Genomic DNA, 15,690 nt, shown 5'->3' on the forward strand with positions numbered 1-15,690 from the left:
GCACGCGGTGGGAAAAACAGTATTAATTACTTACCTGTGGGCTTAGGGACCGTTCTCTGCTACCACCTGAATTACATGCAGAGGAATTACTACCAGTCTCCCCGATTACATGCAAGAGGAACTGGCCCAAGGAAATCCCCTGCACCAAAAAACTGAAGATCCAGCCATAGGACAAAGTTTACTGTGTTTATTAAAAAATCAGCATCAGGGATTGAGATATGAACAATGTAGCATTCTCCAAAACTCTCTTATGCTGTAAGAAGTCACAAAATAAAATACACCCTAAAAAACCTAACGTGGGTCAGGACTGGTTAGTAAGGTAGACCATATACACATTATATAGGGGGTTAGTGCATCAATTGGATAAAACATATCTGGTGGCTTCTCCTGCAACCACCTCTAAATTTTACAAATACAAACATTTCAGGTTAGTGTGCTCTGTTTGGGTGGTGCATCAAGTGTAAGGATGAGATTATAGATCAGTGTAGAATTGCAGAGACCAGCTTTATAGCACTAGCAAATTCTACCTGGTCCAAACCATGTGACTCGCTTAATCTCAAAGAAAAAAAATCAATAGTATCATGGATCCATTTAATATCTTGCAGTTTAATTAATCAAAAATGCTCTGAACCCCCAACATCCAGGTTGTACCCTGTGAGTTTTCTAATTTGAGTCTTAGGTGACAGTTACACATGTGGCACTTCGAAGGAAAAGAACAGTGCCATGTCCTTGTAATAGATGCAGATGTCCTCGGAACTCCATTTGAATTCTGAATCAAAGGGCCAACAGACAAGCTTGATGCCTCTTTACCGTCTTCTTCCATTGCCAGACTGACTGAGTCCATGTGGCTTTCATACTCCACACTGCAGTACTGGTCAGTGGGCCGGCGCTTGCCGGGTCTGAGATCCGGAAACAGATATATCGCCGGATCTCGGACCCAGCCTGCCTCAGTCCTGACAAGGCTTTCTTGAGCCCCCAGCTAAGCGGGGGGCTTGGTGATTTAATCTGCTCTGTACTCCTTTCTCCAGCTGTTATTTGTGCATTTTCAGTTCCTATTTGCCTAGCCTGTTTCTTTCTTCTGACCTGAAAGGGACACCACAGGAATCAATGGGCCACGACTATCACTGGGTTGGAAACCATCACTGCTAAAAGCAGTCTTTCTATATGCTGGGTACACTATTGTTTCCCAAATTGTAATTGTTTATTTATACAGCGATTATACACAGGTGGAGTGCTTCAAAGTGCTTCAAGGCGGGAAGGGAAAAATGGAATACAGTAATCATTCTTGCAAATGATCTGAACCAAAAAACTAGCATACTATGCCTGACAGCTTTTCTCCTAGTGTTAGTGCATGAAGTGTTACAGTTAAGACCAAGCTGGGGGGGGCAAAAAGAAAGGTGGGGGGGTTCATGACAGATGAACTTACTAGTCCTAATACATTTAGGTCATGCATGCATACAGATGGAGGTGCGAGGAATGAGGGGGTGGGGGGGAAAATGCGTCAAGTCCAGCAGGGCCCCGGGTTAAGTGCAGAGAGTTTGCCCCGCTCATGGAGCATAAGTTGAAAGTGCAGTAATGCTGAACATAGTGCAGCGGCCCAGAGGCAATTGCAAAAGACTTGTGGGGGAGCCTGGAACCTGCAAGGCTCTGGAGGTGAACCAGGCAACCAATCAGAAAAAACTGAACAGAGTTGAGGAGGAGGAGAGTGGAGAAAAAGATAATGGAGGTTAGCAGGGGGTAGGGAGAGAAGGAGGAAGAGAAGAGAAAGGTCTTGAGGAGTTTCCAGACCTTAAGGTGCTCCGGCTCAAGACAGATAGAGGCAGGGAGGCTGTTCTAGAGGGAACTGCAGAGGATAAAGATCTATGCCCAAATCACTGTTTGTAGAAGCAGCTCACCCGCAGAGAGTTGGAGGAGGATGAGCGGAGGACTCTAGAGGGAGAGTGTTTAGGAATGGAGCATTGTAGATAGTGCAGGCCCCAGCCCCAGAAAGCCTTGCGGATTATGCTGAGGTTTCTTTAACTTGATCCTTGCAGCCACGGGGAGCCAGTGGAGGGATTTCAGCGCCAGAGATATGCTGTCTCTGGGCTTGAGGCCAAGGATGAGTCTTGCGGTTCTGTTCTGGATGAGTTGTAGAGCACGGAGAGTAGAAGTAGGAAGATTAAGAAAGAGGGTGTTGCAGTAGTCCAGCCTAGAGAGAACCAGGGCTCTCAAGGTGGTGAGCCTCTAGGGGAAAGTGAGAAAAGGTAGACTGCCTCTGAGTAGTGGGACTTTTTGGAGATGTCTGAGATGTGAGAAAAGAAGGAGAGAGTTGAGTCGAAGATGACCACTCGATATGTTGCCTCATTGATAGGTGAGGGCACAGAGCCAAGGGAGGGCAGCCAGTGTGAAAGTGGGAAAGCGGGAGCAGGGGTCCCAATGAGGACGATCTCTGTCTTACTGTCATTCAGGCAGAGATCGTTAGCAGCACACTGTAGAGAAGGAGACAAGTACCCCCACCTCAACCACTTCGCACATATTGCCTATATGCTGGGAACCAGAGTGTGAGACTCGTGCGGTACCAATGAAAATACTGATACCGAAGAGAATCCTGGAAGCAAGGTTCCCATTGAGAAAGCTATACTTGCATACGAGACAGTATGATGGCCATTTGAATGAAATCCCGGAAGAAGCAGGTCCAATAAATGAAAGAGAAGGATGGTGACGTCACACAGGGCAGAGCTGACATACATGGAAGAGATGCAGAGACAAGAGAATGCAGATATTCTATAAGGCATCAAGAAAGTATCAAAGATAAGTGACATCTTGGGATCAAGGCGAAGAGGCTTATGCTGCAGAAACAACAAAGATATCAAGTGATTTTACATGTGTACATATGCAAAGAAATGCAAGCAGATGAAGTATTCTTGAGGCTAGCTTTATAGTGAATAGATTGCGGAATGCGCCAACATATACAAATATATATATATATATATATATATATATATACATATATATATATATATTTATATATTTATATATATGTATACACACATTACAAAAAAACTTTGTTAAGGGGACGTTATGGTTAAGTTGCCCTACCAAAAACCTGTGCACTTCACAAAAAAAAGGTTCAACCTCCCCATTATGGTTCAAAGTAAAACCAAAAACCCCCTGAAATTCGCCAGTTATGGTAAACTAAGCCACCATACCTGCCATCACCACTGTGCACTGCTAACACTAACACCCAGAACATGAAAGATGGCATCACAAATGTCATTGATGACATCACTGATGACATCACATGTTTAGCCCCTTTGTTTTCGTTCCCTGCCACATATATATATGTACCTTCCGTAAAAAAAACTTTGTTAAAGGGATGTTACACTTCACAGTGAAACCAAAAAACACTACACATTCCCCAATTAATGAAAGCTAAGCAACCATAACTCGCACCACCTACGTGCATTGCTAAGACTAACACCCAGGACATCAAAGATGACATCATAAATGTCATTGATGACATCACTGATGGCATCACTGATGACATCACATGTGTACCTCACTCATTTTTTAATCGCTGACATATCTAAGCCAGGTGCTTTTCTTCACTATCAGTCAGGAAGTAAAAAGGTAAAAAGTGCTATATTTGTAGTTGTAACCCTTCTCATATGTTCCTAAAATACTTTCCTTAGGGTACAATGACATCATATCATACATATGCATAGGATAAGAAGGAATCTTGAAACACAGCAATTTTTTCTGTGCATGAAGGTAATGAGGATGGTTATGAATAGTTTCTGGCAATACAACAGGTTTTTTTGCTTATGTTACGGTCCCTGTATATGCTTCTATTGGCATACATTGTGGTTTCTTTGTGTTTTGTTAGTAATAGTACAATTATGTAGTAAGGGAAGCATTTGTAGATGTTTGTGTAGCACAGTATGCAAAAATCTGGAATGGAAGCATATATCAATGTAGTAGCGGACATGGGAAGATTTAGAATATTGCACCTCTGTAGCACATGCTGCAGACAATGCCTACGTTTCTTTTTGAGGGCGTTCCTGTATTGAAAGAACGCCCTATTTGAATGGAATTTTTTAGGAATGCATTGCTTAATGAACTATTTGGCATATGATAGTTCTGCAATGACCCGTTACAGTTTTCGGCCAATATTCTAATGAAAATCACTAGTGGAGGTGCAGCGTGAAAATGAAATGCACATGTGATGTCATCAGTGATGTCATCAATGACATTTGTGATGTCATCTTTGATGTCCTGGGTGTTAGTCTTAGCAATGCACGTATGTGGTGCGAGTTATGGTTGCTTAGCTTACCATAATTGGGGAATGTGTAGTGTTTTTGGTTTCACTGTGAAGTGTAACATCCCTTTAACAAAGTTTTTTTTAACGGAAGGTACATATATATATATATGGCAGGGAACGAAAACAAAGGGGCTAAACATGTGATGTCATCAGTGATGTCATGAATGACATTTGTGATGCCATCTTTCATGTTCTGGGTGTTAGTGTTAGCAGTGCACAGTGGTGATGGCAGGTATGGTGGCTTAGTTTACCATAACTGGCAAATTTCTGGGGTTTTTCACTTTTGAACCATAATGGGGAGGTTGAAAAGTTTTTTTTAGTGAAGTGCACAGGTTTTTGGTAGGGCAACTTAACCACAACTTCCCCTTAACAAAGTTCTTTTTTGTAGTGAATTTTACAGGTTTTTGGGAGGGTAACTTAACTATAACATCCCCTTAACAAAGTTTTCTTGTAGTGATTTTTACAGGTTTTTGGAAGGGGAACTTAATCATAACATTGTGTTAATGAAGTTGTTGTGCTGAATATACACTGTCATCATGTGATTTTGGGAGATATGTAGTATAATGTACGTACTTGATATACATGTAACATAGAACATAAAGGACCCCCTCCCTATTGATATTAGAAAGGGACGGACTGAGCGCCTGTGTGCGGACGGGGGCAGACGAGATCAACAGTACCCATAGAGGCAGGGGGTATCTGAAAATGTACTATTTTCTTATACAAAAAATGTTCAACTTAGAAAAAGGACACAAAGACATTATAAGTATCAATAAATAAAAATGGAAACCTAAACGTGTGAAATGAAAACGACGCATTTAATAGCCATGTAGAATGAAATGGATGGTACCATAAAAAAAAGGATGCCTCCATCATAATTACTTCACAGAAACTCTGCAGCCTAGATCGACAGTGGACGCACGCAGTAGGACGAAGGGAAATAACATGAAAATAGTAAGGACATGTCATTTATTTATATGTCTGTGTACCTTTTTTGGTATATGGTGCAGAAATAATAATGCCGTTCTGTTGTTTTGACACAGAAATCACGAATACTTTGGAGTGGTTGGAAGAGTACTTTCCGCACGGGGAAATGTCGGAAGATAGCGATAACAATGGTACACAGCACTCTGCGTATGCAAAGTAATGGCCAGTATTTTATGGGCATTTAATAGATGTGTAGTTACAGAAGAAGACAGGCACAGAAGAAGACAGGCTGAAAAGTATTGAACTGAAAATGGAGACACTGAATGAGAATTTTAAAAGTTTAAGGGAATTTGTGGAGGACTGTGTTAGAGGAAAAGTACGTTACCACTGTCCCACCTGTACCTGCCCCCCTTCTCCATTCCCTAGTGAACCATCCCCAAACCTTCAAGAAGAAAATAGATGTTTTGACGAAACATCCATCCCTTCTTCCCCTCACAAATCTTCCCCTCATAACCAGCCCGTGTTGAATCCTAATTCCTCTATATTTGTGTCAGTATCTGCTTCCCCCGGTATTTCTTTAGAATGAAGTGTGTGTTTGGAATGTTTTTGTAGAGTAGTTGTAGTTAAAGAGTTTGAGGAATACATTTTTTTTTAAAAGACTTAAAATGTTCGCGAACAGCACGCCTGTTTGACCTATCCGTAAGGAATGGAATGTGGATGTTGTAATGGCAGTACACCTACCCGTACTAATGTCAACTAAGATGGAATTGATGTTTGACCGCATCATCTATGCAAGTTGTGCGTAAATAAACAGAAAGGGGCATCCTAAGGACATTATACCTTGCCGTACTGCTTAGAAACGAGATAAAACATGTTCGTAGAACACACCAGGTGTCTGGGATGTCTGTAAATGCGCAAAATGGGAGCGTGTTAAGGACAGTATACCTGTCCGTACCGTCCGCAGCCAAGATGGTACCGTCCGTAGAACAGGCGCAGTGGCCGGCATGTTCGTAGTCAAACAAAATGGAGTTGTCCTAAGGACACTGGACCTGTCCGTACAGTGAGCATATCATGTACGCACGTGCGCAGTACAACCATAAGTACAGCGAACATCGCGCCTGTCCCTAACTGTCCGCCTCACTTGTGTCAAACTTTGAATTAGTTTGAGAACCCGAACACTGTCCGTAGGACACTTGCGCGCATGCACACGTTTGTTAGTCTGCATTTGCTGTCCAGCGGACACCCATTTCTGTGGCAGATGTGTTCAGGACGTCATCATGTGACCGCACCCGCGCTGAGCATGTGGACTAATTTGCGCAGTTTGTGTGCTTCCGCAACAGTACAAAAGAACTTATACACACAAGGCAAATTATTGTACAGTATAAAAATATCATTTCACATATTCCAGACAATAGCTTACCTGTGGACAGGGTGTGTAACATTTTTGGAACGCTTTTCAGTGATGAAGATGGTCATGAGGCGCACCCCTCCACCCCTATAAATGGCCACAACCCCGAGCGCATCTTCATTGTGCTTCTGGCTATAGCAGATTGAGTTGTGCTGCCTTTACTGCTGTAGTGAGCAATAGGAAACTAATTGTTTAGGCATCCATAGCTACTGTCACTTCATTAGCCTCAGCAACACCCCCAATCCCTCCACCACCAACACCTCCCCAAGGGCCTGCAGAGGGATATACGGGTGAGGATGTATAGATCGAGGAAGAGGAAGAAGAAGAGAAGGAGGTGGAGGAACTGCGCACTACAAGCACTCGCAGGGAGTCATGGGTGTGGAGGTTGTTTTCCATTTGAGGGAACGTACCAAAAGCACGTGCGAACCGGGTCAGGTGTAACCAGTGCCAGTTGGTGCTGAGTCACGGGAGACCTGGTGTGTACAGCTTTGGTACTACAACCATGAAGCGCCACCTAACTTCGTTCCACAGTGCAGACGTTCACAAGGTGGTGCCATGTGAAGAACATAGTAGATTAAGTTCCTCCACAGCATCCTCCATGTCCGATCCTCTCACCACAAGAGACACTCCTGTGGGAGAGCGCCTCCCTCCAGCTGCCTCACAAGCCATTGGAAATGCTATTGACCCTTATCTTTCAAAGGTGACATTAGTGTGTATGTATTGTGATGCAGTACTCTGCAGTTGGGAGAGTTTTCAAAGTGCTTTTGAGGCTACGGTCACGGAGCATCAGAATAACTGCTTACTACCCAAGTAAAGTTCACCCTATAGCTTTCTCTCTCCACCTGCCCCTTCTTATCCCTGTGGTTGGTGTCCCTTCCTTACCCTCCTTTGCCCTCCTCTCCTAGTGTGTTGTGTGCCCAAAAGCAGGAAAGTGGAAAACAATTAAAAAAATTAAAAAAGGCTCTTTTCAGAGCCGCCTTTCTCAGTTTAACAGTAGAACTAGCAAATGACCGTTGTAGGCCCCCGCGCATTTTTTGAAAAAGTCTGTGGGCAGTCGTAGGACACAAAAATGGAGGGTGCACGTGGAGTAAAACCAATGGACTGTATGCTGCGAGTAAGTGGTGGCTCTGAAAAGAGCCTTTGGTGGTGTTGCGTGTGCTTCAAAAACTGTACATTGGGAAAAACGGAATGGCAAATAGGTTAGTGTGATTTCAAAAAAGGGCGCAATGCATTTTGTACATTGTGAAGAAAAATTTGGTTGCCAGCATATGTGAGATGGACGCCATCTCGGCGAAAAATGAAAGAGCTCCGAAACAAAAGGTTTTCATTGTGGAATGAGGACATGCCAACATCTCTTAGAAAAGCACTACCAGCCTTATTCACATTGTGTCTCACTTTCTCCATTTGTGGACCAAATGCAGAAGAACGCAGCCATATTTGTCTTTGTGCAATATGGGAAAAATGTATGTGGCAATTGGGGAACATGTCCATGACTTGCGCAAGTCCTTCCTTCATTGCAAATTGCAAAGAAATTCCAGAGACGTGGCCTAAACTGTTTCCTCCGCAATGAATGATAAGTATATCAGGATGATGCTCTGTCAGTAAAGTAACACAGAGAGGTACCAAGTCCAGCCATCTCATTCCACGCACGCAATACCAGTGCACTTCCGCATGAGGCAATCCAAGATCCGTAGATAGACTGCAGCTTTCTGCATGCACCTTCAACCAATGTATCCATGAGTCTCCCAAAATCCAGATAATCTGTTTTTGAGCACACAGAGCCATAGCCGAGTGGTCTCCTGTCAGGGAGTGGACGGTCTGACTAGATCTCTCCGTTCAGAACACACCTACTGAACTGTATTGACCAATCCCTAGCTGCGCTCATTCTCATTTGCATGCGTCTCCACCCCAGAATCCCCGTTGGTAATATGCGCTGCCTGCAAACTACCGCCATGTCCGCGGACAAGTACAGGATCAGAGCGTAACGACTGTACAGTTAAGTATTAATCCCCTTTTCCCCTTGAAGGTGGGCGTTTTTTTTTTGGCAGATGCCTTACAGACTCCTGTTATTTTGTGTTTTTAAAAAAAAATGTTGTTCTTACTTTCCTCCTACAACCATTACAGAACCTTCTCTAAAGCAAGCCGTACATTCCAAAAGAACATGGCATTTCCCAAAGAAGACAGTGCAACACCGTCTGCTGCAAAATAATCTGCATTACTGGGATCAATGTTGTCGTGGCTGCAGAAAAACATACCAGCTCATAACATGAAAGCATAACATGAAAGCACGCATGCCGCGATTGATGTTACACCTCCCAATACTTTGATCTGTACAGAAAACAGAACTGTTGTCCCATTTTCCTCTAGGGAGTAAACCGGAAAAAATTACTTTCGCATTTGGAAAGATGTTCATGAGTGCTTGAACCAACGCTCTTAAATCTTCCAACAAAGTACGAGAACTCACGTCACACAAATGGCAAGCACCGTAGTGCAAAAGTACCACATGAGGAGAGGTCATCGTATGCATTTGTCTGCAAACTTGCAGAATTGGTGCAACATCGCCATCAGCCTCAGCACCCCACACCACCTCCACTCCTCTCACATCGTAAAGGTGTGCCACATGCCTACTCCCAGCATACTGCTGTAAGCCATGGACAAAAATATCTCCAAGCACCAAAAGCCTGACCCTCTCCACCTCTGCCATCTTCAGTATACACACCGTCTTTCGACACAAAAGAGCAATGTGAACATCTGATTGGCTGATGCCTACATTCCCCTTTCCATGCTGGATTTGCTGTAGAAACCCGTATGTGACACGCCCTACCCGCGGACAAGCGTTGTCTACATGTGGCACGTAACTCTTACCCAGTCCTTCTACCCTTTCCACATCAGTCACAAATCCAGTCCCTCATTGGACACAACTAAGCAGTCACACAACCATCCACCAATCACATTGAACATCGCTAAATCTAACTCCGTCAGCAACACTGCGCACTTCAAATTTACTATCGATGACTCTGAATGGAAGTCACATATTGTTGCAAAGCACCTACCTCACAAACTACTGTGCAAGTGTTGCGGATTTCTACGTACACCTCCATGCATGCGCACATGCATGAGTATAAAGTACAGGTATGCATATTTTAATCAGAGAAGATGTGCAACCCTTATGATTTCATTTTAACAAATTAATGGCGCTAAATCTGCATAGGCAATACATACCAACGCTTCCCCTTTTAAGTGCAAGATGTCCGATTTTTCATAGGCAAACCTCACTACTTCTTATTGTCTCCTGCATAACTTATACATACATTACAGGCTAGCGCGAAACGTGAGTTTACATTACAAAATGTCTGAGTTGTGTACTGTGTACGGCCTACAGTAATGCTACTTGCAATGCGATCGTATGGGAAAAATAAGCGCTCCCAATTGCTGTGGTGACATCTCCCTCTGAGGGTCTCCCGATTTGTCGGCATCGTACTTATAATTTGAAAGTAGAACATTTTTTCCCATCTACTATAATGTCCTATCGCTTACAAACCTCTCTCCTATAGATAAAATAGCTTTCAAAAAACAAGGCATTTTCATAACCTTACAATTGTTCTAATTTCTGAAGGACTTGCAAGTAACATACTGCAAAAAACATACAAATGCAGCACATAGTGAAGTGAAATGCACACATGCACTGTGTTGCAATACGAAAGGAGAATACTCTGACAAATGATGCACAATTAACGTGTACAGTATCATCACTGCTTTAAACACACAAAGTGACACATTTTTTTTTTCTCTATCGCAGTGAAGGCTACTCTCCTGTGAAGCAACAGCATCTACACTGCAAATGACATATCGGAAGAAACCTGGTCTTTTCGCAAAAAAAAAGTAAGTACAGTACTACCTTTATATTCGAAGTATTCCTCAAAGAGGCTGCGTGGGTTATGTGTTTACTTTGGGCACCAAAGCAAACATTGATTTCTGTACCATTCTACTCATTTGTTAAACAAAGAATAACAGGCAGAATGGCTCACAAATCCCTGTGTGTTTGGAACTCAAATAACATACAGAATCATTGGAATGTTCGTACTAGAAAAGAAATTGCTGTTTCAATGTTATGCCATTTCGTTTACTATTAATGCTTCTCGTCACCACTAGGCCACTTTGTCATCTGAAGCACATTGTAGTGCTATATAAACAGAAAAATAGCCTTCCCAAATCATTGTAAGAGTCCAATGCACATTCACACACCACGACAAACAGCTTCCCCATCAAACTCATGCACTCATGCACACAACACACATACATTGTAACACAGACCAAAGCATGCCTTCTTTTTTTAACAGACACCAAAGAATGCCTACCAAAAACGCAAGTCTGTAGAAAGGAACGCAGAATTAGAGCAAATAAAAAGAAAAGTGTTCAATGTAAGCATCCATCTGTAGTAGAGTTTGGAGAGAACGTTGGAACAAACCAGCTAATACAGTCGTTTAGCAAAACAAAGGAAGCTTCAACTACCAAAACTTTACCTCCTGCATCAAAATGTGTCACAAAACACAAAAATCTTGGCAAACAATCGGCTACCCATAAAGCTAGCAATGCTCCTAATAATACTGATATAGTAACAAAAACCCACAGTAAAAAAAGTATTTTAGCAAAAATGTTTCGCCACAGAGTCCTTCAGAATTTAATAAGAAGTGGCCGAAATCATCCTCAACCCTCAAAACCTACGGTAGAAAATTAATCCTACAAGCGCTAGTGGACAGTGCAATTCTTCTCAAAAGGAAGTTGTTTATATTAGTGTTAAGTAGGATGAAAGCACTAACAAAACTAAGTACCAAACTACAAAATAAACTCAGCAATAAACGGAATGTGAACAAAAATAATTTCTTAAATGTTTGTGGAGGTGGATGGAGTCACACGACAACCACAGAAACATATTTTAATGAAGAAGCATACAAACAAAATCAAACAAACACAATTGCCATCCATAGCAGTGGACGAGGGTATGAAAAAATCAATAGTACCATCATGGAACAAGAAACACTGCTTACAAAAGTATCCCCTGAAAACTCAGAATTACCTCTCGATTCGACAGAACCACACAGTCCAGTATACAAATGGCCGTGCACATCAATGTGTGCCATTCCAAACAAATCTTTCAAATCTTTACGTCAGTTCCTCAATCAGTATGTAAAAGGTAAAGACAAAAGTAAAATGAAAGTGCTGCAAAATATGGATATTTGTCCAGTGCGCAAATACACAGGACTACAAGGACATTCATTAGACTGCATTTCTGGGCCTATTTGCAAAAGCACCTTCCATGATATCAAAAGGATATCAATACATCATTCAAATGTAAGAAATCTAGTGTATAAAATATACTATGCAAAAAGTCCAGCTTCAGAATTAGGCAATTTAAATAACACTCTTCTGCGTGGTACACCCAAATACTTACAAGAAGAAATTGACTGTATTCAGAGAAAGTATTTTGGAAGTGAAAGCCACTTACAAAATGCAATAGTTTTAGAACATAGTAGCAACAATTCTGCACATAGCAACCTTCTATTACACACATACAGAAAAGAAATACTAAAATGTAAAAGGGCATCGGCTGAAGTACCAAACCATGTGTGTGTGTGTTACCGCAGAACGTTTTACAAAAAGAACACAAAAAATATAGACATAGCATAGAAAATACAAGACAATGAAGATTCTAAATGGTTTGAATTAGCTCTCTAGCTTTTAGCAGAAAAAAAATATGAACTAACTGAACACCTAATATGTTGCAGTTACTGCACTACAAAATTAGACAACAACCACGCTCCTTCACGTGCTATTACAAATAATTTAGAATTGTCACCGATTACTACTGCTTCCAGTAGAGCATCAAAATAAATTAGACCATTACAAACTTTCTGCAGAATTTGCAATGGAAGTACGCAGAGTATTGAAACAAATGAAAATGCTACTAATAGATGAAGTGAGCATGGTCTCTAACCTAATGTTGGCTTTGATTCACCTCAGATTGCAATAAGTACTTAAAAGTAACAACGAAGAACTCTTTGCAGGGAAACACATAATCGTTTTTGGAGATCTTCTACAATTGACACCAGTGAAAGATGAACCTATTTTTAAAACCTTAGGCCACAAACTCTGCCGTAAAACTGTTGGCAGCATAGGAAATGTCAGCCTTTGGCAACATTTCCAATACAGAGAATTAACAGAGAACATGCGGCAATCTGCAGATCTCACGTATGCCAACATCTTAAAAAGTATTAGAGTTGGTATCGCAAGAAGCACAAGCAGTATTGAAAAACCTGCACATTCATGCACTTTATGACAATAATGCATGTGCAACTGATGTTATGGAACAATTAGCTAAAACGTCAATTGTATGGCCTTAATGCCAACTTTTGCAAGCTGTTTCAAATTCAATGAAGCAATGTTAAATAAAGAAATGCAACCAATAATGGAAATTTGCGCTACAGACAAACTAGACATACATGGTATGACAGTACCCATGTGTGAGCAAGCCACAACAAGACTAAATAGTTTAGAAAATTCAATCTCCAACACAGCTGGGTTGCAAAAAATATTAAAATCGTCCTTAAATTGTAGAGTAATGCTTAAACGTAAGCTTGACGTTGAGCAAGGGCTAGTTAATGGAGCACTGGGTACATTTGTTGGCTTTCAATCATACCCACGTGACAGCAATATTCAGTTTGTCAGTATTTGCTTTGATAAACTTTCAGAAGTGAAAAGAATAGGGCGCTCAATTGCTAGTTTCCTTCTCTTCAAAGACATGTATGTACGTAGATAGCAATTTTCTCTAACTCTTGCATATGCAGTTACCATTCATAAATCCCAAGGTCTTACCCTGGACAAAGCATTGATAGATATAGGAAACACAGGGCCTCATTACAGGTTTGGGCTGTCCGGAAATAATAGTGGCAGTAAACCCGCTGCCACTGTTAATTCCGGACCGCCCGATCTCGAGTCCTGCAGGCGGGAGGTAGCGTTCCCGTCAGGTCTGACCTGGCGGGTTTGCCACCACCCGCCTGCAGGCGGACGTGGAAACACCGGCACTATCACGAGATGGTGCCGTTGTTTCCATGGTCCCCATTCCCATTGAGTCCTCCGGAATTCCCGGGTCACCGGGGTTATAATGCCCCGGTAATTCCGGGAATCACAGAGGCGGAATGGTAATACGAGTACGGCGGTAACCAGGCAGTTTTACCGCCTCGGTTACCGCCGGACTCGTAATGAGGCCCACAGTCTTTAAAGAAGGCATGAGCTATGTAGCATTATCACGCTTACATACACTTGATGGTCTATTGCTAATGAACTTGGATGCAAGTAAAGTCAAAGCTGATGTTCCTTGCATTCTAGAATACAATAGACTGCGTTCACTGTAAACCCCCCATCTGAAACAATATCCTTTTCCAGATAGGGTAAAACGTGGTAAAAGAAAACTAAATCAAACAGAAATGCAACAGAATCCAACAGCAAATCCCTCAAAGAAAACAAAAGAAGCTAAAGCTTCCTCAATTACCACAAAGAAGAACCTATTAGGGAACGTAAACCAGGTACGTCTTCAAAGAAGGAACAGAAACTCCCAAAAATGCACTCAGATACAGAACTAGCTGGTCCATTCAAATTTGCAAATGAAACTGGGGTAAGTTGCTATGCAAATGTAGCAATGAATATTCTATTTCAATTGCCACCAATTGCTAACAATATTTACTTACACAGTAAAGACCAATTGTGTTTGCAAATGTTAGTGCTTCATAGAAACGCAACAAACAATCCTGACAACACGTACAGTGTTAATGGAATAAGGCAAGAATTGGACTACTGTGCTAGAATGGTGAGATTCACTATAAACTCACAAGAAGATCCACAAGAATTTCTAATGTACTAACTACTAGTATTGGAAAACAAAAGCATACCTGTAAATGAAATCTTCCAGATTTCGTACATGTGGAAACATATATGAACTCTCTGTAGCAATGTGATACAGGAACAAATCCCAAATGAGCGATTTGTGTATGTTTCCATACCTAATTGTGAATCCATTCCATTTCAGCAACTTGTACAGAATGCAAACCATGGCAGATTATGTACTATTTGCAATTCAGACAATCGCTCCACCTTACTGATACAATCACATAGTGCCCACATAATAATTATGCTTCTACGTTATAATGCAGATGGTACCAAAAACAACTGCAAACTGACTAGATTCACACACAGTCAAGTGTCACTTGGAAAGAAAACCTTTACAACAATAGGTATAATCTAACATGCAGGAGCTTCAACCAATGCAGGTCACTACACTGCATACATTAAAAAGAAATGTGGATGGTTTGAGTGTAATGATAGCACCATTACTCTAAAGCAGAGATTGCCAGCTAATCTTACAAATGCGTATTTAATCTTCTTAAAGCCAAAATTTAATAAATAATGTGTACTTCAAGATTACCAAAAAATTATGTGAAAGACTACAAACAGTTAGAATACGCCAACAGGTATCTAACTGCCCAAGAGAATAGAACAACGACACAAATAAATGAATATCAGAGATCTGTAAGAACAAATGCACAGTTAGAATACGCCTACAGGTATCTAACTGTTGTTAAAAATCGGCAGCAAGGCAACAAACATAACATTAATCAGAAAGAAGAAGGAAACACTCAAAGGAAACAAGGAAGTAGTTAGTACCATAGCAAATAAAGTTTTTTTTTAATCCAACAAGGATTTTTTTTCCCCAGACCCACGATTAGAAAAGCAAACACAGAAACTGAGCAGAATGCACAGTACACTGGTTTGTAAACTAATTATGAGGGTAAAAAAAAAGGTAAACTGTCTATTATGCAATATAGTACGTTTTCATAAAATGCAAAGACTAACATACCTTTTTCTTTTTTCACAGAAATTAAGAAAGGATACTTCCGCCATGTACTAAAGGGTATTTAAAACATATATGGATTCTGAACAAAGTAAGGAATAAGTATATTGGCAGTCATTTTGTACACATGGGAACCTACACGTCTAATCT

Source organism: Ambystoma mexicanum, chromosome 2q (assembly GCF_040938575.1).
Source record: "Ambystoma mexicanum isolate Mex_15411 chromosome 2q, UKY_AmexF1_1, whole genome shotgun sequence".
Lineage (NCBI taxonomy): Eukaryota > Metazoa > Chordata > Amphibia > Caudata > Ambystomatidae > Ambystoma > Ambystoma mexicanum.